The 13,116-nt window shown below is 44.7% G+C and overlaps 1 long non-coding RNA gene across 1 annotated transcript in view; it reads left to right on the forward strand.

Moving 5' to 3' along the window:
- The first annotated feature begins 282 nt into the window (after positions 1 to 282).
- The window catches only part of LOC146343895 (uncharacterized), a 50,139-nt gene continuing 37,305 nt past the window's right edge, over positions 283 to 13,116 (forward strand). Inside the window, exon 1 of the long non-coding RNA XR_014792571.1 lies at positions 283 to 390. This is a non-coding gene — a long non-coding RNA (uncharacterized LOC146343895). The remainder of the gene's footprint in view (positions 391 to 13,116) is intronic.

The following is a 13,116-nucleotide window of genomic DNA, read 5'->3' on the forward strand; positions in this document are numbered from 1 at the left end:
GCGAAAATAAGGGCAACGCAAATAGCATTGCCCTTATTTTCGCCGTAGTCTACGTAAATCTTTACGTAGACTACAGCGACCAAATAAGGAACGGGAATGGCGGCTCCCTATGGGGGCCGCCATTAGCCGTACGCGCTTTTTTTTTTAAAGTCACCCGTGATAGGCTACGTGACGATTTACGTAGCCTATCACGGCTGACTTTGCAAATCTAGCCGTGATAGGCTACGTTAATCGTCACGTAGCCTATCACGGGGGCGTTTTTGTTTTCTTTTCTTTTATTGGAATGGCGGCAGCAGCAGCTGGTCGAAAGACCGGCTCCTGCTCCCGCCCCGGACGAACACCCGCTGAACCGCCGGCTGGACCCGCCTCCGGGAGGGACATTCGCCAAAGGTAAGTCCCGTCCCGGGGGGGGTGCGGGGTGCGGGGGGGTGCGGAGAATTTCTCCCCGAAACTTGTTCGGAGGGCCGAACACGTTGGCGATCGGCCCCCTGAAGTTTTGGGGAGAAATTCTCTGCCAACCCTAAACTTAACTCCAAATGTTTCCAAGGGCCTAAGATATTTAAACCTTTCCTCCCAAGACCACCAACTTATCCAAATATTGAGATTACCCCTGCCCCTCTCCCAGTTCCATTACAGGGAGCATGGGGGGGGGTACCTTTGAGGCCTTTGACTTTAACATCCTACCAAACAATAAAATATTTCTACTAGGACCTCATAACTATATTTACAAATGTCAATGTGATATTTACCATGACCACTAGCTCCTCTTCTGTATTAACTAAAAGATTATCTATATGATACAGCAACCTTTCTGTCCTTCAGTTAACATGGCTGTTGGAAGCATATCTCTCTATATTTCCATGTATCAGATTTCCCACTTCTAGGATCTCGGTCGTAGATAATTAGTGGAAGAGGATATCAGTTACTTCTACTCCCTTCAAAGGGATCATTTGCTTCTTCCTCATATGCTCTTCACAGTGCAGTGACTGAAAGGTTGTTCAGAGCTTTGAAAACTAGTGATGGGTGGATAACTCTTAGCTTGCCTCCACTTACACCACTTATTGCAATCTTTTCTTGTGAGTACTAAAAAACAAACAAAACCTTCAACTCTTGTCTAGTGTCCACAAGGGATAGCAACAACAACAACAACAACAAGCAGATTCCAGGTCCTAGGAGTCATAGAAAACATAATTGTCCAGGGCTTCTTGTGCCTGTGATGCTACTATTGGAGGATTCTAGGTTCCGGAAGGAGAGAGAGAAGTCCTATTCAGATGTTCTGATGAATGCATGAGAGTTTAAAGAGGGTAGAGAGTCATGACCATGCGTGGTAGCCCTGTCCCTAATGTCTCCAGGTGCTCCAGCCCCACCCACCTCAGACCTTGCAATGTTGAATCAGCAAGGTCTGAAAGGGGGCTCTACTCATGGTCACTTGAATGACAGTTGAACTTTCTATGTGATCAGGAATCCTGATAAGGCAGGAATCTTGATCACAGAGAGAGTTCTACTCATGTTTAAACAAATGTGAGTATAGCTCCCTTTCAGACCTTCATGATTCAACATAGCAAGGTCTGAACTGATGGGTGGGGCTAAGACACCCAGAGACATGGGGTGGAGGACCAGCATGCACAGCCCAAACTCTCTACCCCCTTTATGTCCTCATGTGTTCGCCTGAAGCCTGAACAGGGCTTGTGTGTGAGGGAGAAGGCAGAGGCCTCCAGAAAGAGGAAGAAGAGATCTTATTGCTGCTACCAGTGCCACTGACCCACCACTACCCCCACGAAGTGATGGGAAGGGGCAGATGGCTGGTTGGCTGGCAGTAGTGCTGATAATGAGTAAACCTCATATGAGTCATGTATAGGCCCAGGCCCAAATTTAGAAGGGCTTGGTTTTGCTTTGTATTGAGGATGGGGCATTTTGAACAGCGAGAGGTTATACTGTGAACTGTCCCAATTTGAACTGTTGAAAATGACTGCACGGTGCTTCCTTAAGGAACAAACACAGATAGCTAACTGAGGGAGAAACTACACTTGATGTTTAATATGTAGCTTGCAGATATATCTCCAGTTTTTAAACTAATTAGACGTCTGCAGGGTTGGGGAATGGGGGAAAAAGAGGGCATTTCTTATCAAGATCACAGTGCAGGGGGAGGGGAGCTTTATCTCTTTCCTTCCCAGCCATGACCCTCTCTAAACTTTGGTATCAATGGGATTTTTTCCCTAATATTCCTAGTCATGTGGCAAAGGGAATTTCAGCAGTTACATGGGAGGGGGGGAAACCTCTCCTCACCATACACTGTAATTTTGATCAGAATGAGGGGTGGGGCATGCCATCAACTAGCGAGCAGACTGCAGGCTACATATTTAACATCACGTTTAGTTTGTCCCTGATACACGTCTGCTGTAAAATCAGTAACAGATTACTGTGGAAGAAAATACTTATAAACAAGGCAAAAGCAATCAAACCTATATTTTGGGTTGTTCAAGTTGTCTTATATATTTTCCTGTATCAAATCCAAACCTCATCCCCTGCAAACTCCAACACCTAATGGAATAATAATATCTGTTGTCCTCTCTGAAAGAGTTAAGCATGTTGATCTTACCCAGGGCTACAATATGACATGTTTACAAAATCCTACTGTAGTCTGAAAAAACAGTGCTGCAAAAATTACCTTTATTCAATGCTTCTGCTTTTAAAAGAGATAATGATTTCATCTGGTTAGAACTGTCTGTGCCTACTTAGTTTATTGCAGGAAAGAAATTGCCTGCTCGCTCATGATAAGATAATTTGTCGCCTTGGAAATTAAATTACCCATCCTAGTTTACCTTGAGGAAGAACACTGTGTAATACCTATTTGTTCCATTATACCCTTTAAATAATAATAATAAAAAAACCTCTGTTCTACAAATATAGACTAAGCAATCTGAGGCATTAAAGCAACTTTAAAAGGTCATGACCACTATATCATGAGACACCAGGATCCAAAGATGTCAGTTGCATTAGAGGTGAGTTCAGTGGAGTCAAAGAGATATCCAAATAAATTATCTCTCTCTCTCTCCCTCCCTCCCTCCCTCCCTCCTCAATATTTCAAACATGTATTCCTAAATTGAGGAACACTGACAGAATTTAAGACGGCAGCAGGGATCCTTCTCCAGTTTTCTACTCCTCTAGCACAGGGGTAGGAAACCTTTTTGTGCCTACATACACACGTAGCAATTTGAGAAACTATTGTGGATACCACCACAAAATGGCTGCTATGGACCGTGTGGCTAATCACAAAGAACAAGTAACCTACCCAAAGACGGAGTACAAGTCGAGGTGGGTTCTGAACTCTAACACACTAGACAACTCCTTTGAACCCACAGTTTTCAGTGAAAACAGAAGGCAAACTCTTTTTCTTTCCCTCCATCTGCCAGCCAACTCATTCCCCACATCTATTTTTCTCTCTCTCATTCTGGATCACCATCCGTAGAGTGCCCTCCCAACCTCTCTCTCTCTCTTTCTCTCTCTCTCTCTCTCTCTCACACACACACACACACACACAAGTACTCCCATTCGTCAATTCACACCAACCCATGTATCCATGATGTATGCATGCATACATACGTCCCTCCTTTTTCCTTGCTGCAACCACACGGAAACCCACACTCTCTCAGAATCCCTCCAAAACACCCCCTAAACCCTTCCATTCTCCCTCTCTCTTTCTCATGAACATGCAGCCCCCATCCATTCAGACATACAAGAACACAACCCCCCCGCCCAACTCTCCAGGTTGCTACCAGCTGCCCCCTAGCCCCCACTGGTTCCTTTCTGCTCTTTCTTCCCACATTGTGCTGGCTTCTCTGACCCTCTCCAGCTGGCTCTTCCTAGCCCTGCTGCTCTTCCTTGCCCCCTGCTGCTTTCTTTAGACCCCCCCCCCTTACCAAACAGAAGTGACAGGAGTCTCTTTTTCTTTCTTCCCTTCTATTTCTCAGTGGCTGGGTGTGCTGCAGAGGAACATATTGGCTTGCAGAAATCTTCATTTCCTAAGAATGTTGCTGAGCCCCATGTGTGGCCCAGAGGGATTCATGGAAAATGACAATAGCAGTGGCTGCAGGCCCCACCTTCTTTGAAGTTATCCCAGCTGCTAGTAAGAAAATGTGTTAATTAAAATAAAAAGGGGTAGGGGGTAGGGCATCCTAGTGGATACCAAGACAGGTGTGCAGGGTGGCTCTCTAAGGGACTGGGCAGCTGCCAGACCTGCTCACTGGGTGTGGGGCTGCTTGGCGAGTGGGTCCAGGTGAGCGTGGAATCTTGGCAAACAGATCCAGGGGGTGTAGAGAGTCCAACAGACTTCACCTCCTTCCTGGACTCTCTCAACATCCCTAGAAAAGATATGGGGAAAGAAGGGAAGCAGCCAAGGGGAGGGAGGTTTTGAGTGGACAAGGTTAATAGGAAAAGAAAGAAACATGTCCACCCATGTGTTCTCAAGATTCTAGCCTGCTGTATGTTTCTGTGGGAGAGTGAACCTAGCGGGAATGAATGATATAAGATAACCATGTATACGGGATACTGTCCAAGTTAAGCAAACTGAAAGGCCAGGAGGATCCATAGTTACCATGGGTAAAAAGGCTCACATGTACCTGTTGCAACATTTCCGCACTATGCCTTTGTATAGCAGAGTTCTATGTCATTATTACACTAATTATGATTGTCCCCTTCAATGTGGTATGGGTTAAGGCAGGGAGGCACAACTTTTTGACCCTGAGGGCCATAGCTGGGATCTTTGCAGTTGCTGGGAGAAAATGAGGTAGCCTTATCCATCCCCCTCCAAGCAGCTCCAATTAGCACAGCTACCATTAGTGGTAGCTACCATTAGTGGCGTGGAAGCAGCAATGCTGGCTGCTTCAGGATTGCTGGGAGTGGGGTGGGGTAGGCTTTAGATTCCTCCAACTCTCCATTACCTAGACAAGCATGGGGGCTGAACAACAGCCTGTGGATTGTGCACCCCCAGGTTAATGGAACTCATTCTTAAAAAAGAGAAAAAAAGGCTATCCTGATGAACGAAAACACTTTAGTACACAGTTTAACACTTTTATAGGTGAGCTTGCAGAAGAGGGATGTGTTTTGTAGGGATGTCAGAGAATTCCATCACAGATCTCGGTGAGGCCGAATGCCAGTGCATTCAAACCCCGAAATCCGTGGCGGAACGAAGCCCCCGCCCCCCAAACTCATGAAAGGCACGTGAAACAGAGCACTTACCTGTTGCTGTCCACGCTGACTTGTGAATGGCGGCTGCTCTGCAGCCACCATTCGCTTCTTCATAAGAAGAAAATCACTTACCTTTTGGGGACTATGCTGATGGTGCGGGGGGAGGCGTTCCATCCCTCCCCCCAGAATCCTCGTGGGGGGGAGGTGCTCCGTTCCTCCCCCCCCCGGAATCCTGGCCGGCTGGCTGTGCTTCGCAGCGATTCTGCGGAGCCGCCGGCCGGCTCCGCCAGCGGCCGGACATCCGGCCGCTGGCTAGCAGGGACGCAAATGGCGGCGGCCGTAGCCACCGCCGTTAGCGTCCCTGCAGTCAGCCGTGATAGGCTACGTAAATGTTTACGTAGCCTATCATGGCTGACTAAAAAACAACAACAAAAAAAGTGCGTACACAAATGGCGGCGCCCATGGGCGCCGCCATTTGCATTCCTTATTTTGGCTAGGGATGTCAGAGAATTTCTCCATGAATCTCGGGGAGGCCGAATGCCAGCGCATTCGGCCCCCCGAAATTGGTGGAGAAACGGTCTGCCGCCCCTGCCCCCCCGGGACAGGACTTACCTTGCTCAAATGTCCCTGGCTCCGGCAGCTCCGGCGGTGGTTCGGCGGCGGCGGCCAGTCTTCCGACCAGCTGCCGCCGCCATTTCCAAGTAAAACAAACAAACAAATGTGATAGGCTACGTAAAGATTTACGTAGCCTATCATGGCTAGATTTTAAAAAAACACCGTGATAGGCTACGTAAATCTTTACGTAGCCTATCATGGCTGACTTAAAAAAAAAAAGCGCGTACACAAATGGCGGCGCCCATGGGCGCCGCCATTTGCGTTCCTTATTTTGGCACGTGTAGTCTACGTAAACATTTACGTAGACTATGGCGATAATAAGGGCAACGCTATTTGCATTGCCCTTATTTTCGCCGTAGTCTATGTAAATGTAGTCTACGTAGTCTACGTAGTCTACGTAAAGCCCATGGGCGCCGCCATTTGCATACGCGCGTGTTTGTTTGTTTTTTTAATCAGCTGTGATAGGCTACGTAAACATTTATGTAGCCTATCACGGTGTTTTTTTAAAAATTTAGCCGTGATAGGCTACATAAACATTTACGTAGCCTATCACAGTGTTTTTTTAAAACCTAGCCATGATAGGCTACGTAAATCTTTATGTACCCTATCACATTTTTTGTTTGTTTGTTTTTTTAAACCTGGAAATGGTGGCGGCGGCAGCAGGTCAGAAGATCGGCCGCCACAGCCGCCACTGCCGCAGCGCCGCCAGAGCTGCTCCTGGAGCCGCCGCCACCACCACCAGGAGGGTCCGCCCCAGGTAAGTCCTGTCCCGGGGGGTTGACGGGGGGTGTTCCGGGCCGTTCCGCCACCGATTTTGGGGGGCTGAATGTGCTGGCATTTGGCTTCCCCGAGATCCATGGCGGAACTTTCGTACATCCTTACTTCTTCATCATAGCCGTGATAGGCTACGTAAATGCTTACGTAGCCTGTCACGGCTAATGCAGGGATGCCTTTTGCATCCCTGCGGTGGCCGTGATAGGCTACGTAAGTATTTATGTAGCCTATCACGGCAAGCCAAAAAAACCCACAAAACAGCGTATGCAAATGGTGGCGGCTACGGTGGCTGCCATATGCGTTCCCTATTTTTAGCCGTTTTAGCCTACGTAAATATTTACGTAGGCTATTACGGCGAAAAAAAGGGGAATGCAAATAGCGTAGTGGGCAGTTTGCGTTCCCCTTTTTTTTGCCGTAATAACCTACGTAAATATTTACGTAGGCTAAAACGGCTAAATATAGGGAATGCAAATGGTGGCCGCCGTAGCCGCTGCCATTTGCATATGCTGTTTTTTTTTTTTTTTTTGGCTTGCCGTGATAGGCTACATAAATACTTACATAGCCTATCACGGCAGCTTCGCAGGACGCAAATGGCGACCGTTACGGTGGCCGCCATTTGCGTCCACAGCAGGCCGTCCATGGCCGGAACTCCGGCTGTGGATGGCCCTGGCCAGGGAGGTTTCCGGGGGGAGGGATGGAGCGCCTCCCCCCACTGCGAATCCAAGCTGTGAAAAGGTAAGTGACTTTTTTTGTACATCCCTAGTGTTTTGTTGAAAAGTTCTAACTAGCTTGCAAAGGAGCTGTGTTGATAGGACTGGGCAGATTTGTCTTTGACCTTACTTTTCTGTTCTGCAGGTTTGAGCAGGAATTCTGGCAGAGTTTGGTTTAATGAGGTTGAACAAATTGTTCTGGAATTTAAGATTTTACAGCAGGGGTGGGCAGCTAAAATTCGGTGGGGGGCTGGACTCCCCCCCCCAGCCCTCCATGCTCTGAATGATGTGAAAATGGTGGGGCTACACCTGATGTCATGCCGTTCCTGGCTTTGCTCAATGCAGGGCTTCTCTCATTAGAGAAGGCCCATTTAAAGCTTAACTGCTTCATCTGCCCCATGCCTTCACCAGTTGGAGAGAGGATGCAGGGGAGGTGAAGCTGCTCAGCCTGGCTTGGTTGTGTTTCACCTTCCCCATGAGGGGAAGGGAAAGGGCGAGTGAAGCCCACTTCTCTGGCACAGGGAGAAGCTCCTGCAAGCAATGGATGAGTGCACAGTCACTGGTTCCCCAGGAGGTTTCCCTTGTTATCTCCCATCTGTGATCAGAGGTAAAAATTGGGATTTCCCTGTGTACCTGTCATCCTTCATTTTGAGAGGGAGCTGTGCACAGGTCAATCCTCTTGGCTTTGATCATGGATCAGAGATAGTGACCTGGTTCCCATGTCATGTTAATCCATGGTGAGTTGTCACCACGGGTGATTGCAGGGTAAGGCTTAGCTTGATTTCTGAACCACTTTTCTGTCATGAGTTGGTTTTCACAAGCAAGCCATTGAAAACCCATGACTTGTAGTACGGCAGTTTAGGATGCCTTATTAGGGATGTTAGCATTGTTTTTAATCTGGCCTGCGTGAGGTCCGCAGTTTGGGTTGAGATTTCTGGTCTGCTGTCTACAAACTTGCAGACTCAGATTCCCCCCCCCCCATTCAGAAAAATACGAAAATAAATTTTCAGTGACTTTTTTTGTACATTTTGTTGTGTGTGCGTGTGCATGTTTCTCACAGATAGGGCTCACTATTGGCAGGGGTTGTTTTTAGTTTTTTAAAGCAATTTCTTTTCTATCAAATTGAATGTGAATAGTTAAAAAAATGTGGAAGAAATGGAAATATGGAAGAAATTTTCAGCATATCACTTATTGTAATGGTATGTCGGTAAGCAAAATACTGCCCCCCCAACTACTAAATTTTGGAAATAGAAAATTGGGGGGAAAGCTGCATGTCTCTAGAATCTGCCTGACCCGCAGATGCTGATCCAGCACAGAATCCACAGACCGGATTGCAAGAAATCTGGACTTATTTGAGTCCATTATGGATTTCTCTGGCATCCCTACTTGTCATGATGTCCAAACCCAGCAGAGTTGCTTCACTGTGGGTTATTTAAAATGGCGAGAGGGCCACCTGGCAAGAATGGTGAAAAACCCTTCTGGCCGCTTCTCATAATCTCGCTAGTGCTGCTGCCATCCCCACTCCTCCTCGGCTGTTAGAGGGCCTGCTCCTTCACTGATACTGCATTGACACTTGGCAATGTCCCTATCACATTGGCAGCCCTTTTAAAAATTATTTTTTCAGTCCTTAAGAATTGCGCAAATTGGTTCGTGTGTGTTTTTAAATTTATTTTTTCTTCAGTCCTGCACAAGGGTGCACCTGTACCTCAGCAAGGCATATTTTCCTATTTTCATGTCCTTCGTTGATTGTTAAATTGGTGAAGCAGACATAAGCTCCACATATTCCCGCAGTAATTACACTCATAATAAATGCTACCATCTCATTCAGCAGTCCCTTTCAGAGTTCGCTGTCAAGGGAAGTGCCAAAGTGCCAAGGGAGGAGGAATTTGACATCTGGCATTTCAGCATGATATGAGAGTGAGAATTTGACAACTGGCATTTCAGCATGATATGAGAGTGAGAATTTGACAACTGGCATTTTTAGATGTGCAGAGAGCATATTGATGTCCTTGGGTACTGTACGAGCTGATGTCATACTGATACAATTTAAGAATATAAACTGCAGTCCTGTGAACATGCACACAAGCATAGGACCAAAGGGGGAAAAGTATTTAAAAAAAATAATGATCCCATTTGGACAAATTTGAAGGAACCCCCAAAAACATGCTGATCCCATTCATACAAATTTGAAGGACCGGGAAAAAAGGAGGTTGCTAACGGTAAAACTGCCTGGTAATTCATAAGGATGAGGAAAATTTCAGGAGCATTCCTATGTTTTCTAAATGTATTTACTTTCACCTAGCAAATAGCACCTTGCTTTCAACACCAATACCATTATTTAGAAAAACTTCAGAAAGATCAACTTTCAAATTGGTTGTCTCATAGGCTTGAGCCAGTTTATGAATAAAAAGTCAAGACTTCAAGCTCCTTGAAATGGGATAAAGAAAAAAAAAATGACTGTAATGTAAACACACGATAGAACATGAGCAATGTGAAAAGTGGATGCCTATTCTTTGGACTTAAGAAAATCTCTAGCACAAATACTAGAGTCTTATGTTTGCATTATTTCATGAGGCAATGCAATTAAGGTGAAGTGTGCTTAGTAGAAAGATTACTCATATGCAGGTTTATGTGTGCCTGAAACCTTGAAAAGGGACTGTAATAAGAAGGCTTAGGGAGGTAGACACTGTTAGCACACATTTGTCTGTACAGCAATAATAATTGGCTTAAGCAGCAGACAATGTTAGCACGCATCTGTGCTCTTAGGAAAATCCCTTCTCTCCTGTTTGCCTCTCACTTCATGTTGTAGGTATTACACTCAATATTATTTGACGATCAAAAGCAGATTATCATAATTAGATTATATCCGACTACACAAAACACTCATATTTGGGAACGGGTGGGGGAAAGCTGAAGTTTCCACAGCCGTTTTCTTTTTTTCTTTTTTTGTGACGTCATCCCAAGCAGGTAGTGACATTTTGAATGCTTGATGACATTTCCCTTTGTAAATAGACAAAGGAGTCAGATGGCATTGCACTGTTTTACCATTCGCAAAATGTCACTGCACTGAGGGAAATGAAAAGGCCTGGGGTTCAACATTATTTTTTATTATTATTGTGGGAGGGGGGTGCGCAAGGTGACACAGGGCCCAATGGCTTTTAGCAACACACATTTCCTTTTGCTATTTGCTTCCATTGTCCTTAAAATTAATGTGGATTTTTCTAACAATCCTTAATTTAAATATGTGCTTATTACATGGCCTAGTGCATGTGTACATAGCACATAGAAAATGCTTCACAAAACCATCTTAGTATCTGTTTTTCTTGTCCTTCCTTGAAAAACACACAGCTTGATTTTTTTTTTCTCCCATTCACTTCTATTTCCTCTTAGAGTCAATTGTCATAAAGTTATATATGTGGAATTTGTTTAGGGAAGAGCCCCAACATGAGCTCCAGTACTTTCTAATTATTTCTCCTAGTCTCATATCCATTCTTTAAAAAAAAAAAGATCTGCATTTTTAAAAAAGAAATAAAAAATGGGACAATTTGCATAACCACATGGAATAAACATAGGAAACACTGTGTGTGTTTGTGTGTGTGTGTTGTATGCTACCTTGAGAGGCTTTCACTCTGAAAGACAGCCTAGAAACAAGTTTAGGTAGATTTTCGATAGATAGGAAGCTACCTTCTGCCTGATCAACCTCTTTGTCTATCCAGTATAATGACTGTATACTCTGACTGTCAGCAACTCTTCAGCATTTCAGCCAGGATCTTTCTGATCCTTTTTTCTTTTCTGTTTTTAATGGAGATGTCAACATTGAATCTGGTACCACTGGCATGCAATGTATGTGTTCTTTATGGCCTGTCCCCCAAAAGATTCCTTCTCTTCTCATTTCTCAAGGAGCTCTGGAAACATCTTAATAACTTGTGACATGTGGTGTTATTTGAGAAAAAGATAGCAGCTTTGCACATGAGCAAAAATGCTTTGGAGTGGGTTAGCAGTGCTTTGAAAATGGGCAGCTATGCTACCTTGAGCTAGGTCAGCCTCCTCCAACTTGGTGTCCTCACTATGTTTTGAACTACAAATCCCAGAATTCCTGACCATTAGCCATGCTGGCTGGGGCTGATGGAAGATGTAGTTCAAAACATCTGGAGGGCATCAGGTTGGGGAAAGCTGAGCTACATGTGAATCTCCCATTGGTCCCAAAACTACATCTATGGCGATCACAATAAGGTTACTGCAAAAATTCAGCATTCGGTGGGAGAAACTATGAAGGTACTTTGAGTAATGGAGCAGGAATAGAGAATCGTAGAATGCAAGGATGTCATATCACTCCAAGGGGAAAGGAGGAGGACATGTCGGGACGTTGCCTTTGGGTTTGGTGGCAGATCAGTGATGGATGTGATGTGTAGGTCCAGCTCAAGATAAAAGGACCTAAAATGGAGTAGGAGATAATTCTTTGGAGACAGTTCCATTGGGCTGAATAGAAAGAAAGAGGGTCCTCTCCATACATATTCAGCAGGATTTCTTTTGGATGCCAAGTGGAAACTATTTGATTTACTAAAGGTTGTGGCTAGTTTTAACTATGGATAGATATTGGCTGTTTTGTAAATATTATATCTCTGTTGCTTTTTACCTTGGTTTTGTAATGGTTTCCAGTTTTTGAATGCAACCTTGAACATCAATTTGATGGAAAGGAAGGGTACAAAACAGTCTTATAATTAAATAAATAAAAGAAATGGTCCTCCTTAGTCATAGGAGAGTGGGAAGAGACCACACACGCAAGAATACAGGCATATAAAGGGCTGTTCTGTCATTCTGTGTAGATGGTATTGGTCGCCAGTTGGGTATTTGTAATGTGGAATTGTAGTTTAGTTGTGTAGACTCCATGTGTCTATTCCAGTGAATGGACAAATCTGGGACTTAGGTCATGCAGCTCCAAGGTAGCATTTATACACCTGTATTCCTGCGTTTATGGGCTGTTCATGGCCCCCTTTTGCACACAACTAGATCTGCACATATTTTGCGAGCACCCATTTTTCATAAAATGGAGCTCGCGGCACTCCTATGGCTCCCGGGTGAATAAGAGTGGCTCGGTGAGTGCGGGGGGGGGGGGAAGCATGGGCAGGGGCTTGGCAAGCATGGCTCACCAGTGTGGGCAGCGAGGAGTTTGTCAGACTCCTGGACCCAACCAGGCAGAGTTTGTCTTCCTTAATTTTGGAAAAAAAAAACTTTTTCTTTTTGCCTTTTTAACATTTATCCACATCACAGTGAAAGTGAATTTGCTAACAACACTTAAAATTATGAATTATGTTTTTGTTTTTTGTTGTTTTAGGGAAAATTGGTTCTTTAGTAAACTGTGCACCCACATAGACTGAGTAGGCTGGAAAATATATTTCCCACTCTCTTTCTCTCCCCCCATATAGCATCAAATATTGAATAGCTCTGTGAGGAGGTAAACTCAAGAAAAGATTTCTAAACCAGGTAGATTAATCTCTGGGAAGCTTTCTGCTCAAGCCTTCTTACATTAAGTGGCATTTCCCATGATCCAAATAATTTATTCATGAAAGTTAGGGAGGTTAATCAAAAGTTCATATAATTGTAATAAACAGAATACATAATGGACTAATCATGCAATTCAAAGCATTTTGTAATTTATTTGAAATATCAGATAAAAATAGCTAAGAGGTGTGCCAGGAAGGAAGCAAATAATTTGGAAACTGATGAGCATGGCCTACCTGCTGAACTATGAATAGATAAGGTAATGCCGAAAAGGATATAAACAAATAAGTGAAAGTAGCAAGTGCTTTCTGTGCAAGAACAATTCTAA

This window comes from Heloderma suspectum, chromosome 5 (assembly GCF_057233095.1).
Source record: "Heloderma suspectum isolate Gila_16-S chromosome 5, 16-S_ref, whole genome shotgun sequence".
Classification (NCBI taxonomy): Eukaryota; Metazoa; Chordata; class Lepidosauria; order Squamata; family Helodermatidae; genus Heloderma; species Heloderma suspectum.